Here is a 14,827-nt window from a genome sequence, read left to right as displayed (position 1 = left end):
AAGATTCCTTCACTATTCTTTAATAATCCTGTGTGTATGATGCAGGGTTTACTTTCCCAGAAGTGCTTATGGGACTTAAAATTGCACAAAAGGGCTGTGAAATGTGTTTCCCTCAGTTCTGGCTCTTTGGTTCCTGGAGCCTCAGGTCACATACAGCTCATAGTTCCTATCAAGTTTTTCCCAAAGGACCTTTGGGCTCCTGCAGTAGCCAACACTACCCTGGAACAGGAAACTCTATTGGCTCCTGCAGTAGCCAACACTACCCTGGAACAGGAAACTCTATTTACACTGTGGTCTTTTAGCCTACTGCTCATCCATAAAAGGAAAAATAATACTTTTAGGAATTGTATTGTATTTTTCTTAACCTTTAAATGACACATATATGGTTAAATCTGCCCCCAAAATGGATGTTTTGTAAAAATAATAAATTTTACAAAATCTAAGGCCAACAGAAATAGTTATGTGAATTAAAAAAAAAAATCAATGGAAACAGTTTATTTTAAAATAAACAATCATTCCCTTGCAGTGCTTGCTACCCACATCTTGAGCATTCTACTAGCACCTAAGATCCTAACAATGAATCTGAGGAGGAAAAAAAATGTGAAATTGACTAGGCTATTTTCATTGTCCAACATGAAAGAAATTCAAATAATAAACAAATGCATAAAATCTAAGGTACTTTTCTCTATTTAAAAAAATCTTTTAATTTTAACAATCTAGGGTAGTACTTGTAACATAGATAAATACTTTTGTTTTTAAACATGAGAGTGGGGTTTGACCCCTCATGACCAGCATCTCACTCATAAAAAAACACGCAGGAAGGGACTCTGGAAAGACAGAAACTCTGTCATGGAGTTGAGAGTTCCCCAAGGAATTTCATCAAGGTGCTGAGATTCTCCCCCACACTAGCAATTTGGCTGCTAAAACATATGGATCCCCTGAGATCTTTGTCTTCTGTTATTGGGGTGGAAAATGTTGCTGCAATCATGCTTTTTCATCAATGAGATGTGTGTGAAGTGGCCCTTTTACAGTTGCTTATATAAAACAATAATATTTTGCACTTCTATAACAGCTATTTGGGAATCACAAAGCTCTTTCCAAATATTAGCAAACAAAGGTAGGTAAGCATTATTAACTCTATTCTACCAGAGAAGAAACCGAGGCAGAGATTATGTGATTTGCCCAACATCACACAGTAAACTGTGAGAGAACCAGCAAAAACAACTTTCTATCTAGCCATCAACAACAAAACAAAATACTGTATAACGGAATGGAATGTTACAACAGAATATTTTTAACAAGTGGCTTAACCCTAGACTGAAGCCCAGAATTTAAACTTCTAGGTGAATGGTGACACCTGAAAGATATAAGCACCTTGCCTAATAGGGCATTGGCAAGAATATAAGAAATAAAAACTACCTTCATGATCATGTCCAGGACATGTTTGAATGACAGACATCTTTTATATCTCTAATTTCCATGATTCACTCTGTGAGTAAATTGCTTATTCCGAACCTCTGAACAACTCCTGGTGCCAGAATGGGACGCTGAATGCATCATAACTATCCCAAAGACACTGAAGAAAGTGCAGTGAACAGGGGTTTTCAGTAACTTTCTTTTGCAGTTAATGAGTGTTTGGAAACTCAATGAATATCTGAATATTTCCTATCTGGCACTTAGGAAATGAGTAAGGCCCCTAAAAATAATTGGGTGTAGCCTGAGGTGAATAAGTGTATGTCTTTTAAGAAATGGTATTGTATCTCTTTATATTGGCATTTGTCCATCTCTCTATCTCATTTGTGTAGTGCATTCTCATAACTGTCTCGTCCTCATCATCTGAATTCTATATGCTTTTCAAAGAGTCTAGTTAGATTTCTCATTACCTCATAGCATTGTATTCTTATTACAAGGTGAAAATTTAAAGCAATGGTGATGTTTGCTAATAAGAACAAGAGTTATTTTGATATGCAAAATAACTAATATTTGTGTTCATTATTTTTACTCAAGGTTTTAGATTTCACTAATGTTGTGTCTTAAATAGCAAACTTTATCCACTACTGTGTGAATTTTATGTTTCAGTAAGCATCAGCACAGAAATTAATTTATTTGACTCACCAAGAAGAATTGGTCCATATTGGATTTCTGTTTATTTTCTTGACTTTCACAAATAAAATCTCTAAGATGATAATTAGTATTTTACCGATCTATACTTCCGAGTTTAAATTGCAACCTCAGGCACTGAACCTGAAAACATGTATGCATGGGCTTAACTTCAATCATGCAACAAATGTGAGGTACAAAGTGATATAGTACAAAGAACAATCATTTAGGCCAGAAGTTCTCAAACTTTATTGCACCGTGACCCCCTTCTGACAACAAAAATTACTACATGACCCCAGGAGAGAGGACTGAAGGCTGAGCCCGCCTGAGCCCCGCCACCTGAGCTCCGCCACCCTGGGCGGGGGGGCCAAAGCTGAAGCCCAAGGGCTTCTGCCCTGGGCAGGGGGCATGTAATCTTAGTCCTGGGTGGGGCTTGGGCTTCAGATTTGCTGGGGCCCAGGGCCAACACCAGCCTTGGCGACCCAGTTAAAATATGGTCGTGACCCACTTTGGGATCCCGACCCACAGTTTGAGAACCGCTGATTTAGGCAAATTGGCTATCTGAGGGGCTGAATCAGTCTGGTTGAGAAAGGTAGCCAAAAACTGCATGAGTGGTACCAGCTGAAACTTGAGTGGACTTTGACCCAAGCTACCCCAGAGTAAAGATGGGAACTTGCAGAAACTGAGAAAAAAGAGAAGGGTTTTCTTTAAAAGAAAAAAAGATGTAAAGAAAATTAAACATAACAAACAGGACAATATTTTACAGCTCTTAGAAAATGGCTAGTTTCTTTCAAGTATCTTCTTGGTGGAAATAGGGTGCTCAGGTCAGAGCAGCATGTTTTCTCCTTTAGAACTAAAACAAACATACTAATAAAAATTGGCTTTTTAGGAATGGATACACAGGAGTAAAGCAACTCACAAAAGTAATGGCATTAACTTCAAATCACTAGACACTCCAAAGCGCAATCAGATCCAGATGGTTGCAGGGGTCCGACTGCACAGATCCAGTTGCAGGATCAGGATCCAAGTAAATAATTTTATTCACATATACTAGTGTTTGCTAGATTATTTGCATATCAAGCTACATTGCCGCCCACGAATGCTGCAGCCAGTCTTGTAAAATCATAATTAATCAGCCCAGGAACAAAACTGACTCTCTTGTCCTTTACCATACATCATAGTGATGAAACCGATATTTTATTTGTCCCTCAAAAAAAATTATTCATCCCAGACAACTGAGCAAACAGAGTTTTGCAAGGCTGGCAGCATCCTCATTGTAAAATCTGAGATCTCCCACTAAAAGCAGATATCTCTGAAATGAACCCAGAAATGCAATCAGTTCATAGAACACTGAACAAGAGTGGAGAGTGAGGAAATTTTAGCCACAGATACCAAACCAAAGCCCCACTCTTATAAAAAGTGTCACATGCTCTGTAATGTCCATGCAGAGCAAACAGGATCTCACTTGGTAAGGTCTCATTTTAATTCAAGATAATTGTGTTTCTATTATACATTTATTTAACTTAACCACCTGGTTCATCCATTTACATTTACCCCTCTCTAGGCTGCTGCTTGTAGCATACCTTCAGGTAGCAGTAATACTGAACTAGCACTGTATGCTTACTTTCTGTATGGAAAGGCAGAGTTAGTGATCAAGTGATGAGTATAATGGCAAAGATTTAAAGATTCCCTAAGTATTAGAAAGTCGTCTTCATCCAAACTGTTTTTAGTTGGTTTGTTTGTTTTTAGTTTTAGCTTCCATGGGAGCAAAAATAAGACAGTTGATCATTCACTTGGTGATGAAAATTACAAAAAAAAAAAAAAAAGTAAGAAAAATGAAAGAAAATATATAAACCATTACATCATTTTCAAAGTTGAAACATTTACCTAGACATTGATTTGCAGTGATGTGGCTCCTCACCCAGTTTTATAGTTCAGTCGACTGAGCACCCACCTACACTGCATGAATCATCTTGTCAGGATTCTTGTGGAACAAAATATTGCCCTACTGTGTCATATTATAACTCCTGTAGACGGACATGTGTGGCTGCTACAATGGAACTATTCAAGCATAAAGTTATTAATGTAAAGTTTGCAGGATTGGGACCTATCTTTTTAAATGCATATCCAGGACTTGTTATTACTGAAGGAAATTTTTTTTTTTGCTTTTCCTACCTTTTAAAAAATTACCATTACATAGCTGTTGTATTAATGTAGATTTGGAAAGTTAAGTTAAATGGTGGTGCTGCCAAGTTAATGTACATTTTCACAAAATAGCCTCCCGCCAAAAAACGGTAGCATAGGCCTAAACTTAGGACTCTCCTACCCCATAGACCTTGCTGAGGGGGGACAACAGAAACTCATTTGGGACCATTTAAATGTTTAACATTATTAAGCATGGGAAACATTTTTTTAACTCCCATATACCTAATCACATACTTACAGTTAAGTATGTGCTTAAGTATCTGTTAATTCTGTTCTAGTTTTCAAGAGAATGAAGTCTATCAAATACATATCTGGCTCAAGTGAAGTAAATGGATCTATTACATTTTACACCAGCTGAGAATCTGGCCCATCAGATCCTGAAAGCCAGTTTTCAGGATCATAAAATTGGATTTTCTAGATTATCTGCCTCTTTAAAATAAAACTCTCCTGCTTGGTTATATCATTTATTAAATCAGAATATTTTAAAAGGATATTTCCATAGTTTTTAATATGCCCACAGTTATTATTTCAGTGACTGGGACTCTATTTCTCTCTGGTGGAGGCTAATCACTGGCAGAAATAATGCATTTCAAGAACAATACACAGAAGCATAGCTACGTACACCACAAACAAGATACTGTTAACCACAAACAAGATACTGTTTTCACTGTTAATTTATTTTTAAATTATATTTAAGACAGTTCACATTTTCTAGTGAATTGGTCGCTTTGACACATAATTACAAGGATCAGAATATCTTTCTTTATATTATACTGGAGTTTTCCTTTCACTTTGTGCATGATCCCTTCCTTTTCTTTTTAAAGGCACGTTAGTGTTTTTTTATAGAAAGCATAGCTTATGGATAGTGAGCTCTGGAGACTGGTTTGCTGTGACTATGACTTCACATTTTTAAAATACAGCTACAAGAACCCACCCAGCGCACAGGGTGCTTATCCACAAATTAAAAATCACAATAAAGAAAAGGACTGTCCCTAAATCTCTCATATCTATATAACTACTATTGATATGATGCTTTCTTGCACAAAACATATCAAGTGATACTAAAGACTTTTTACTGAAAAGCTGATTTTGCTGGTCTTATATAAACTGAACAAGGAGCTACTCCCTTTCCCCATGTGACTCATGATCATGTTGACCATGACAGAAGGGGATAAAAATACAATAGATTACTGCATGCAGTGTCTGGAAAATCCCAGGAAAGAAGTAGTTTTAGACATTTATACAGCTAGTCTGGCGACCAAGTGCTGGTGAGTGTGTCAGAAAGTGGTTGGAAAGCGGACAGTTTGTGCTGCTACCATAAGGACAGGAAGCATTGAGAGTTTCTGCAGCGGTGGTTGGCCTGAGATAATACCATTGTATAACCAGGCTGAGCGACCTCTCCCAGTGCTGAGAGCCCGGAGCCTGGCGTCTGACTGCTTGGCCCATTGCCAGTCTTAGGTTCTCCAGTCTGGGGGGAGCGTGTGTGTCCCTCCCAAGCAATTCCACACACACAGTGCAAGCCACACCTCACCTTGCAAAGGAAATCTGGCTAGAGCTCCAGACTTTATGACTTCTTTGTGAGTCCCCCCTTTTTTTCCATGTTGCTGTAGTGGTGGTGGTGGTGGTGGTATTCACGCTGGGCTCTGAGGGAACTATTTAAAGTCACAAGCAATACATGAGTTGATGACAGGATTATTGGTGATGAGCCTGCTTTGCTGCCCCTATGTTCCCCTCACACTTTTTAACAATGACAAACTGCTGCCATCACTACTCTTAGCCCTGAATCAAATATTCACTGTAGCCAACTAGTGCTTCAAAAGGTTTTCATTTTCTGTCACCCTGAATTTTATTAGATTTATTTAGGAGCTATGTTCTCTGTTTAAATGTGACATTGTTCTTAACACACAAAGGAGTTCAAGGATGTGGCATCAGTGTGTTTCCCCATGCTCTGAGGGTGTCAGACTCTCTGGGAAAACATGACAAAAATGCTCGTTTGTGACCATTTCAACAGCCAACATACTAAATAGGTTTTTAAAACATACACTTCAGTAACAGTAAGGTTATAACTCAGATCTAGTGAGGACAAGACAATGAAGGTTTGAACTGAAGCTTTTACTTTAAAACTTAAACCACGGAAAAGATCAAAACAAATGCAGTATAATGTGGCAGGCATCTACCACCCTTATTCCGGTTAAGCAATACCCTAAACCACAAGCCCTCGGTAAAGCATTTAAATGCATGTTTAAATTCATCCCTATTCAGTAAAACACTTTAAGAATGTGCTTAAATCCCAGCAGAGAGGATTTACGCACATTCTTAAGTGCTTTACTGAATACAGATGGACTGTTGAATTGGTTACAATAAGGTACTACTCAGTATAAGAGTGGCAAACGCTCTTAAAGATGAGAGTATTAGCATAATTTATGTAGTTCTCAGTTTCAGTATATTTCTATTATTCTCTTAGATGAGCATAACATATTTTTTCAAAGAGCAGTGAATATTCCTATTTTGTTCAATTCTGGGTACGTCTATCCTTCGATCTGTCTCTAAAGGCAATGATTGAAACATTAGTTATTTAACTTCCTTGTTCAGTTTTTTAAAAGGAGGGAAAAGAACTCACCTTTTATAGAAGGTGATTAAATTAATATTTTTTCGTGGATAGGAATAGCCTCTCCAAGTTAGGCAATATCATCCACCTACTCAAGATCCTCTAAAGACGAAGCTTTAAATTTCACACTTTCTACTTTGGCCTCAATCAGCTTTGTCCTCAGAAACTCTATTAGAACATTAAATGACATAGGTGAGAGAACATATCCCTGGCGTACTCTTCATTCGACTGAAAACCAGTTTGTAATTCAACTGTTGAGCTTCACATAGCTAAAGGTACAGCCCAATAGTTCCTCCACTTGGCACAGTAAGTCTTCAGGTTTCAGAGTGGTAGCCGTGTTAGTCTGTATCAGCAAAAACAACGAGGAGTCCTTGTGGCACCTTAGAGACTAACACATTTATTTGGGCATAAGCTTTTGTGGGCTAAAACCCACTTCCTCAGATGCATGGAGTGAAAAACAGTAAGCAGAATATATATAATGGCACATGAAAAGATGGGAGTAGCCTTACCAAGTGGGGGGTCAGTACTAATGAGCCAACTCAATTAAGGTGGAAGTAGCCTATTCTGCCATGGAACCTGAATCTTGTGCTGTCATGGCTCACAGGACCCCCCTTCGAGCCTTTGGCTTCCTGCTCTCTCCTTCTCCTGTCCTCTATCCCGATATAACTTTATCCGATATAACACGGGTTCGCATACAATGTGGTAAAGCTCTGACATGCTGCTCTGAGCAGCGTGTTAAGGGTGCCGGGCCGGGGCCGAGGGGTTGGATAAGAGGCAGAGGGTCACGGGGGCGGTCAGGGACTCCCCCCCCCCCAGGATCTAGGAGGCAAGAGCTGTGGGGGGGGCAATTTTGGGGGCCCCATAGTTCCAGAGTGGCCCGGGGAATTAGCGGGGGGCTGGGAGCAGCCCGCTCTACTTCCCTCGTGTCGCTCGGGGGGGTGGGGGCTTGGGGGAAGGGATCCCCCCTGCACTCACCAGTAGCGGCGGAAGTGGAGCAGCCCGGCCCCAGCCCGCTCCACTCCGCCAGCTCCCAGCTGCAGCGCTCCGCTTCCCGCCGCAGGTGAGTGGGGGAACTTTCCCCAACCCCCCACCAGCGACCCGGCTGGGCTGGGGCTGCGTCGCTCCGATTCCCGCCTCAGGTGAGTGCGGGGGGCGTCCTTTCCCCAACCTCCCTGCACTCACCGGCGGCGGGAAGCAGAGCAACGTGACTGAGAGGTGGCGGAGTGGAGCAGGCTGGGGCCATGTTGCTTCGCTTCCCCCCGCTGCCAGTGAGTGCCTGTCCGAGGGTGGAGGGTGTGGATAGGGGTCGGAGCAGTCAGGGGACAGGGGAGTTGGGTAGGGGGTAGGGTCCTGGGGGTGATTAGGGACAGGGGTGTCTGGAGGGGGTGGTCAGGGAACAAGGAACGGGGGGGGGGGGGGGGCAAAGCAAGTTCGATATAACACAGTCTCACCTATAACGTGGTGAGATTTTTTTTGTCTCCAGAGGACCGCGTAATATCGGGGTAGAGGTGTATGTATTATATTTGTTTAAACTCATGAGGAAATGTGAACGGCTTCTGGGAACAAAGGGTAAACTTGTTTATATGTTTTAAGGGGTATTAAAAGCAATCTGCCAAACAGTTTTTAAAATTTGAACTTGTACCCCCTTTTTTTGGTTCTTCTGACTTTTTAAAAATAACAGAAAACCCTCCCCAAAACTAAGTGTCTGCGAAAAAGAAATAAGGGGAAATATACCAAATGCTCCCCTGCCTCCTTTTCCTATTGTAGCATCCATTTACCAAATGGTGGAAGTGAAAATTGATGATGGAAATTGATACATAGGTGTGACAAAAAAAGGTCTAAACTACATAATCAGATTATGATTTTGCACGATCACTTTTCACATTTAAATAATATTTTGGAGCACTTGTGTGTCTGAGTACATACATACATATGTTGGACCAAGCCCATCCTTACTTTTTTGACCAAGTGTTCTATTTATTCTGGTATATACATCAACTAAGGGAATGAGTTATAAGCTCCATTGAATGATTTATTGTTCATTGTCTCATTTTAAAGTACATATGAAATTATGAAAGCATCCTTGTCTCCTTCTTAAGGAAGATGCCAAATGCTCCTTTAATCATAGGGCATGTATTTGCTACCTGAGTGCACTTCCGTATTTCAGAATTACACCTCTACCCCGATATAACGCGGTCCTCAGGAGCCAAAAATCCCTACCACGTTATAGGTGAAACCCCGTTATACCGGGGTAGCAGCAGCAGGGCTCCAGCGATGATTTAAAGAGCCTGGGGCTTCAGCCGCGGGGAGCCCTGGGCCCTTTAAATCGCCGCCTGATCCCCGCTGCTGGAGCCCCAGGGTAGTGGCAGCAGGGCTCCAACAGTGATTTAAAGAGCCCCGGCCTCCGGCCGCTGCGGGGAGCCCAGGCCCTTTAAATCGCCAGCCAAGACCCGCTGCCGCAGCTCCAGGGTAGCAGCGGCAGGGCTCCAGCAGTGATTTAAAGGACCCGGGGCTCCCCACAGCAGCCGGAGCCACGGGCCCTTTAAAGCGCTGCCTGAGCCTCGCTGCTGGAGCCCCAGGGTTACCGCGCTATATGCGAACCCATGTTATATCGGGTCGCGTTATATCGGGGTAGACGTGTATTGGACAGCTGCTTTGGCTTTTGGTTCCCTAAAAGCCTAAGCTTGGGTGTTTAATCGCAGTACATGAGTTGTAATTTTCTGTATCACCCTCTGTTTAGCAATTTATTTATCATGATCCCAGCAAGTTGCAGTCTTGAATCAGTTGAGAACAAGGTGACTGCAGTGTTTTGGGTCATGTCCAATGTGCAGAAGAAGATACACTGTTGTAGAGGTTTATAGAGCTGAGGTTGAAGGAAGAGAAACATGAGTCCAGCATGAATAAGGCTGGAAGGTGCATTTTGAGGGATTTAAGAAGCCTAAATCCTCCCATACCGACTCTTGCTGAAGGAAGAAGACTTACAAGGGACTGTTCAAGATGGAAGTCCATTCTGTGCTCCACCAAAACTATGTTACAGACCTGGGAATCTACTGCAAGATAGGAATAACTCTTAGGGACAATTCTGGTGTTTTGAGTAATAACATATCTGGACCTATTATTTATTAGTTTTATTTTAATTATACTAATTATCACCCATTATTTTATTATATCTAAGGCAGGCATTGCCATATTTTCAAACCTACACTTGTACAAAAAGGTCCAGAATGATGCTCTTGTATTTAAGGCACCGAACTTAACTAGACTAGACTGTAAGCCATGGAGGGGCTTTCTGGTTTGAGGCCTAGTCTACCAGAGAAATTATCCATATAGTTCATAGCATTGACAACCCCAAGCATTCAAAGAATCTTGAGTAAGGCCCCAAAAATCATGAGATCAGCTTAAAACATGAAATTTTAAAAATAGATTTTAAAAAAAATTGCTTCCTGAGCCTTTAGGAGTCGCAGTTTCAAGCTTTCCTCTGCAACCATGCAAAACCAGAGGCACCCCAAACCACTGGTTGCTTGTGAACATTTTGACCATAGATATTTGATAGGTTTTAAACTTTTCTTTCATTATATTGGGAGTTTTCGTTACAGGAAAGTAAAGAATTCCATAAGGGGTTAAGTGAATTTCTCCCTTGTCATAGCTATTGTTTTTATGCACTAAAAACACACAAAACCTTGTAGCAGTCCACGCTATGACCCTTGAGTGACCTTGCAGTACTTCAGTGATTGCCTCCTTAGCACTCCACCTGGTTGTCCCCACAGCCAGTAAATATTTGCCTGCACAGAGTAAGGAAATGGCACTTTCTGCATGGAGCTGGTAACAAGACACAACAGCTCGGCTTTCTATGTCAACACTGAAAAACAAACAGTGGCTGCTAGCGGAGAACGTCTGCATTCATGTGATAGACAGTGTGCAGCTACTCATGACCGTGACCTACACAGTTTATCACCATTCAGTCTGCATCGTGAAGGCTTGGGACTCTGTCAGTGAGCTGGCCACAAAACAAATAGTATAGGCTCTTCACTCCCTTTTCCCCCACACACATACACTTCCCACCCAGAACCTAAAAGAAACCTTGTTGCTACAAGTCCCATCTGATTTTATCTATTTGATTCTCCTCCCTCTATATTGTTAACTTTTGTCTATTACACATTCTACCCCTTTGAGGAGTTGAGGTTGAAAGTTGCTTAAGCCTCATTTTTTTATTTTCCATCATATAATTTATTTTTAAAAAGGTGTGTGCCAGATCTAAATTATATCCTGCAACTCGCCTTTCAGATCCATATCTGTGGCAGAAGAAAGAAAGAAAGAAAGAAAGAAAGAAAGAAAGAAAGAAAGAAAGAAAGAAAGAAAGAAAGAATAAGGCTGCAATCAGCTATTGTCTTGTGCCACGAAAGGTGCTACTAATTTAGCACTAAAAGGGTTAAAATGAAAAATGGATCTTGTACCTCCGATGAAAGGTGTGATTATACTTTCTGATGATATACACCTGTTTCTGTGAAAAGTATTCAAATGGGAATATTATTATAATGTCTTTAGTAATGGCACAGCTTTTTCTAACTTGGCGCAAGGTTAGGTTAAAGTTTTTATCCTGCTACGGTTTTATCATCCCCTCCCACTGATCAAAGAGGTGAGTTACATGGGAAACTCTGAAGTAAATGGTGTTAAGTCACAATGAGACTTAAGCACATGCTTAAGTACTTTCCTACACAGGGACAGATTTCAGCAGGTGCTTAATGTAAAATAGGTGCTTTGTAGGATCAAGGCTTATATGACTTACCCCAGGTCACAGAGAAAGGCTGGCAGAGCCAGTAATTGAACTAATTGGTTTTAACCAAGGCTGCATGCATAGCCCTCATAAACCTTCATGATTTCTACTTTCCCCCACAACTTTCTGTATGAAGCACTTTAAATTTCCGCTTCATATTGCCCTATTCACAGGCTGCCTTTCAGCAATAGGACATGTTATTAAACTGTAATAATAGCTAGGTTTTGTAATTTATTTTAATTCTGTTTAATTCATTAAGAACTAATGTCAGCTTAAATGATAGAAAAAGAAGCAGAAAATGTTAAAAATACAAACATAAAAGCTAAACACAAAGCAGGCAACACCCTTGTGTTTCTGTGTTCAGACACTCTAGACATAGTCAAACCAAAGCATATCAAAATTGTGCAATGGTGACTGGCGTGTTGAGAGATTCCCATCTTTTCTCAGCTGAGCAGAGGGAGGTTTGAAGCCCTCTCTACATTGTCTCTTTCCTTTCAGCCATCCAAAATCAAGTTTTGCATTGTTTCTGCAACATGGCTCAGGCCAGGTTTGTAGAACTCAGTGAACCCGTAAGCCTTTGGACCAGCCAAGTTTCAAATTTCTATTTTAACCCCCCTGCCCAAAGGTTTTAATCTTCCTTCAAATTTTAAGCACAGCTCTACTGATGATGCAGACTAAACTGACACAGCTTTGACAAACAAATATAGCAACCTATATTAGCTTATACCATCTTCCGCTCTATAGAATTCCCTTTAGAGGAAATTACAAAAAAAGGAAAAGGTGCAAGAGGACAGGTGTAAAACAGAAGTGTTCTGCTCCCTCCTGGGCTGATTACAAACAATCAGTATTGGAACCCTTTCATCTCTGACCTTTCACCCCTGCAAGCCCCAGTACGGTATTACAGGGCTAACGTGTGATAGCGTGAGTGTTAATTTTAGAGGAAGCTGGCAACAGGGAGTTTTGTGATTAATATGTTGCAGTACTCGGTAGCTTCAGAATCTTCAGGAAGTCTGAGGTGCAGAAAATCAATATTCAGGTCTGAGGAGGATAGAGATCACATGACCTTTCAGTAGCTAGCAGAAGCACTGCTATAGTTAAGAGAGCATGTCCTAGAGTGGAAACAAAGCCACACTAAAGACAGAGCGTTTGGAATAGGATTGCAAACTACCCTGCAGTTCAAACGTGTCTTTTGGTGACGAAGGATGCTCGTTGGGGTAATGCACTGAGCTGGGATTCAGGCAATCTGTCTTCAATTCCCAGACTTCTTCTGTAACCTTGGACAAGTTGCCTATGGCACTTAGGATAGAAAAGCAGTATGTGATCATATGACTCTATCATAATGCATATGCACAAGGAGGCTGAGTTAAAGTTTCAGAAGCAAACTTGATTCTGGCATTTCCTAACTTTTGAGTGCTTGACTCAGTAACCTTAATGCTCTTTTAACAGTTTCTTCAATGTCATTTCTTACATTTTTTACAAACTGTGAAAACATAAATTCTATCATGTGGAACTAAGTTCCCTGTAAGCTGCGCAGCCACACAGCAGCCTATTTAGCGCCATGCAGGCGCTGAAGGAACCAGTCTGGGTACCGGCTGGGGGAGGGGAGCCCCACCCATGCCCCCACCTAGCCCGGTCCCCAACCTGCCGCAGCCAGGGCACCCCACCCCTCCCCCAGCACCAACTGTGCTGCGGCCACGGCACCTAGACCTGCCAGGGCGGTGCGGCTGGGATGGCGCAGCTGGAACAGCCCTGCTCCAGACAGGGCATGGCTGGAGCGGCCTGCGCTGGCCCCAGGGGCGGCCGGGGTGGCCCTCCCCCTGCCCAGACCTGCTGGGGCAGGGGAGCGGTGCCTATCCTGCAGCCCCAGCCCCAGAGCTGCCACGGCGGGGAGAGGTGCCTGCTACGGTGGGGAGAGAGAGCTGGGGGGAAATCCTCTCTCCCCGCCATAACCCCAGAGCACCCTCCTGCACCCCAAACCCTTCATCCCTAGCCCCACCCCAGCGCCCACACCCCCAGCCAGAGCCCTCACCCCCTGCAAACCAACCCTCTGCTCCAGCCCTGAGCTCTCTCAGCCCCGGCCCCACCCCACGGCCCGCACCCCCAGCCGGAGCCCTCACCCCCTGCACACCAACCCTCTGCCCGAGCCCTGAGCCCCTTCCCACGCGCCGAACCCCTCAGCTCCACCCCCACCACATGAATTTTGTTATGTGCACCAAGATGAAAGTTATGTGTCACACATCACCTCCATATTGGTGCACATAATAAAATTCACTCCGCACATGGGTGGGAAAAATGAGAGGGAACACTGATGTGGAATCATATTGACCTCCAACTTGACATCCATCAGCAGGGTTGAAGAAGAGGAACCCACTATTCCAGCCAGTTTAGTGCTACACATCATCACATTCTTCAGTACCTGGGTCAGGCCCTCACTGGGTATAAACCAAATTGAACCAAGTCAATTCATACTAGCTGAGGATCTAGTACTGTGTTCACTGTGTGTATTTTTATATCTATACATATATATACTGTATTACACACACACTCACATATTGTAGTCATGTGTATAGTATAAATATGATAGCTCCTTTCAATTACCTTAAGGGGGGTTCCAAAGAAGATGGATCTAGACTGTTCTCAGTGGTAGCAGATGACAGAACAAGGAGTCGTAAGTTGCAGTGGGGGAGGTTATTTAGGTTGGATATTAGGAAAAACTTTTTCACCAGGAGGGTGGTGAAGTACTGGAATGGGTTATCTAGGGAGGTGGTGGAATCTCCTTCTGTAGAGGTTTTTAAGGTCAGGCTTGACAAAGCCCTGGCTGGGATGATTTAGTTGGGGATTGGTCCTGCTTTGAGCGGGGGTTGGACTAGATGACCTCCTGAGGTCCCTGATTCTATGATTCTATGTATACTGATCTACTCACATCTTCCAGTACAGTAGCTGATTTGAAGATATTGTATCTGTACAATGAAATTGGGAGAGTGGGAGGCTGACTCACACTCCACTTGCTGACAGACACTACAGCACCACAATGTAAGGAAATAAAGTAATGCACAAGCAGCGAGGTCTCTTTACAGCAACCAATTCAAGGTTTTTCATGACTCTAAATAGCACCTATATTATAGAAATGCTGAGCTGTT

The sequence above is a fragment of the Chrysemys picta genome, chromosome 2, assembly GCF_011386835.1.
Source record: "Chrysemys picta bellii isolate R12L10 chromosome 2, ASM1138683v2, whole genome shotgun sequence".
Classification (NCBI taxonomy): Eukaryota; Metazoa; Chordata; order Testudines; family Emydidae; genus Chrysemys; species Chrysemys picta.
The sequence above is the reverse complement of the archived record's forward strand: the minus strand, read 5'-3'. Positions refer to the sequence as shown.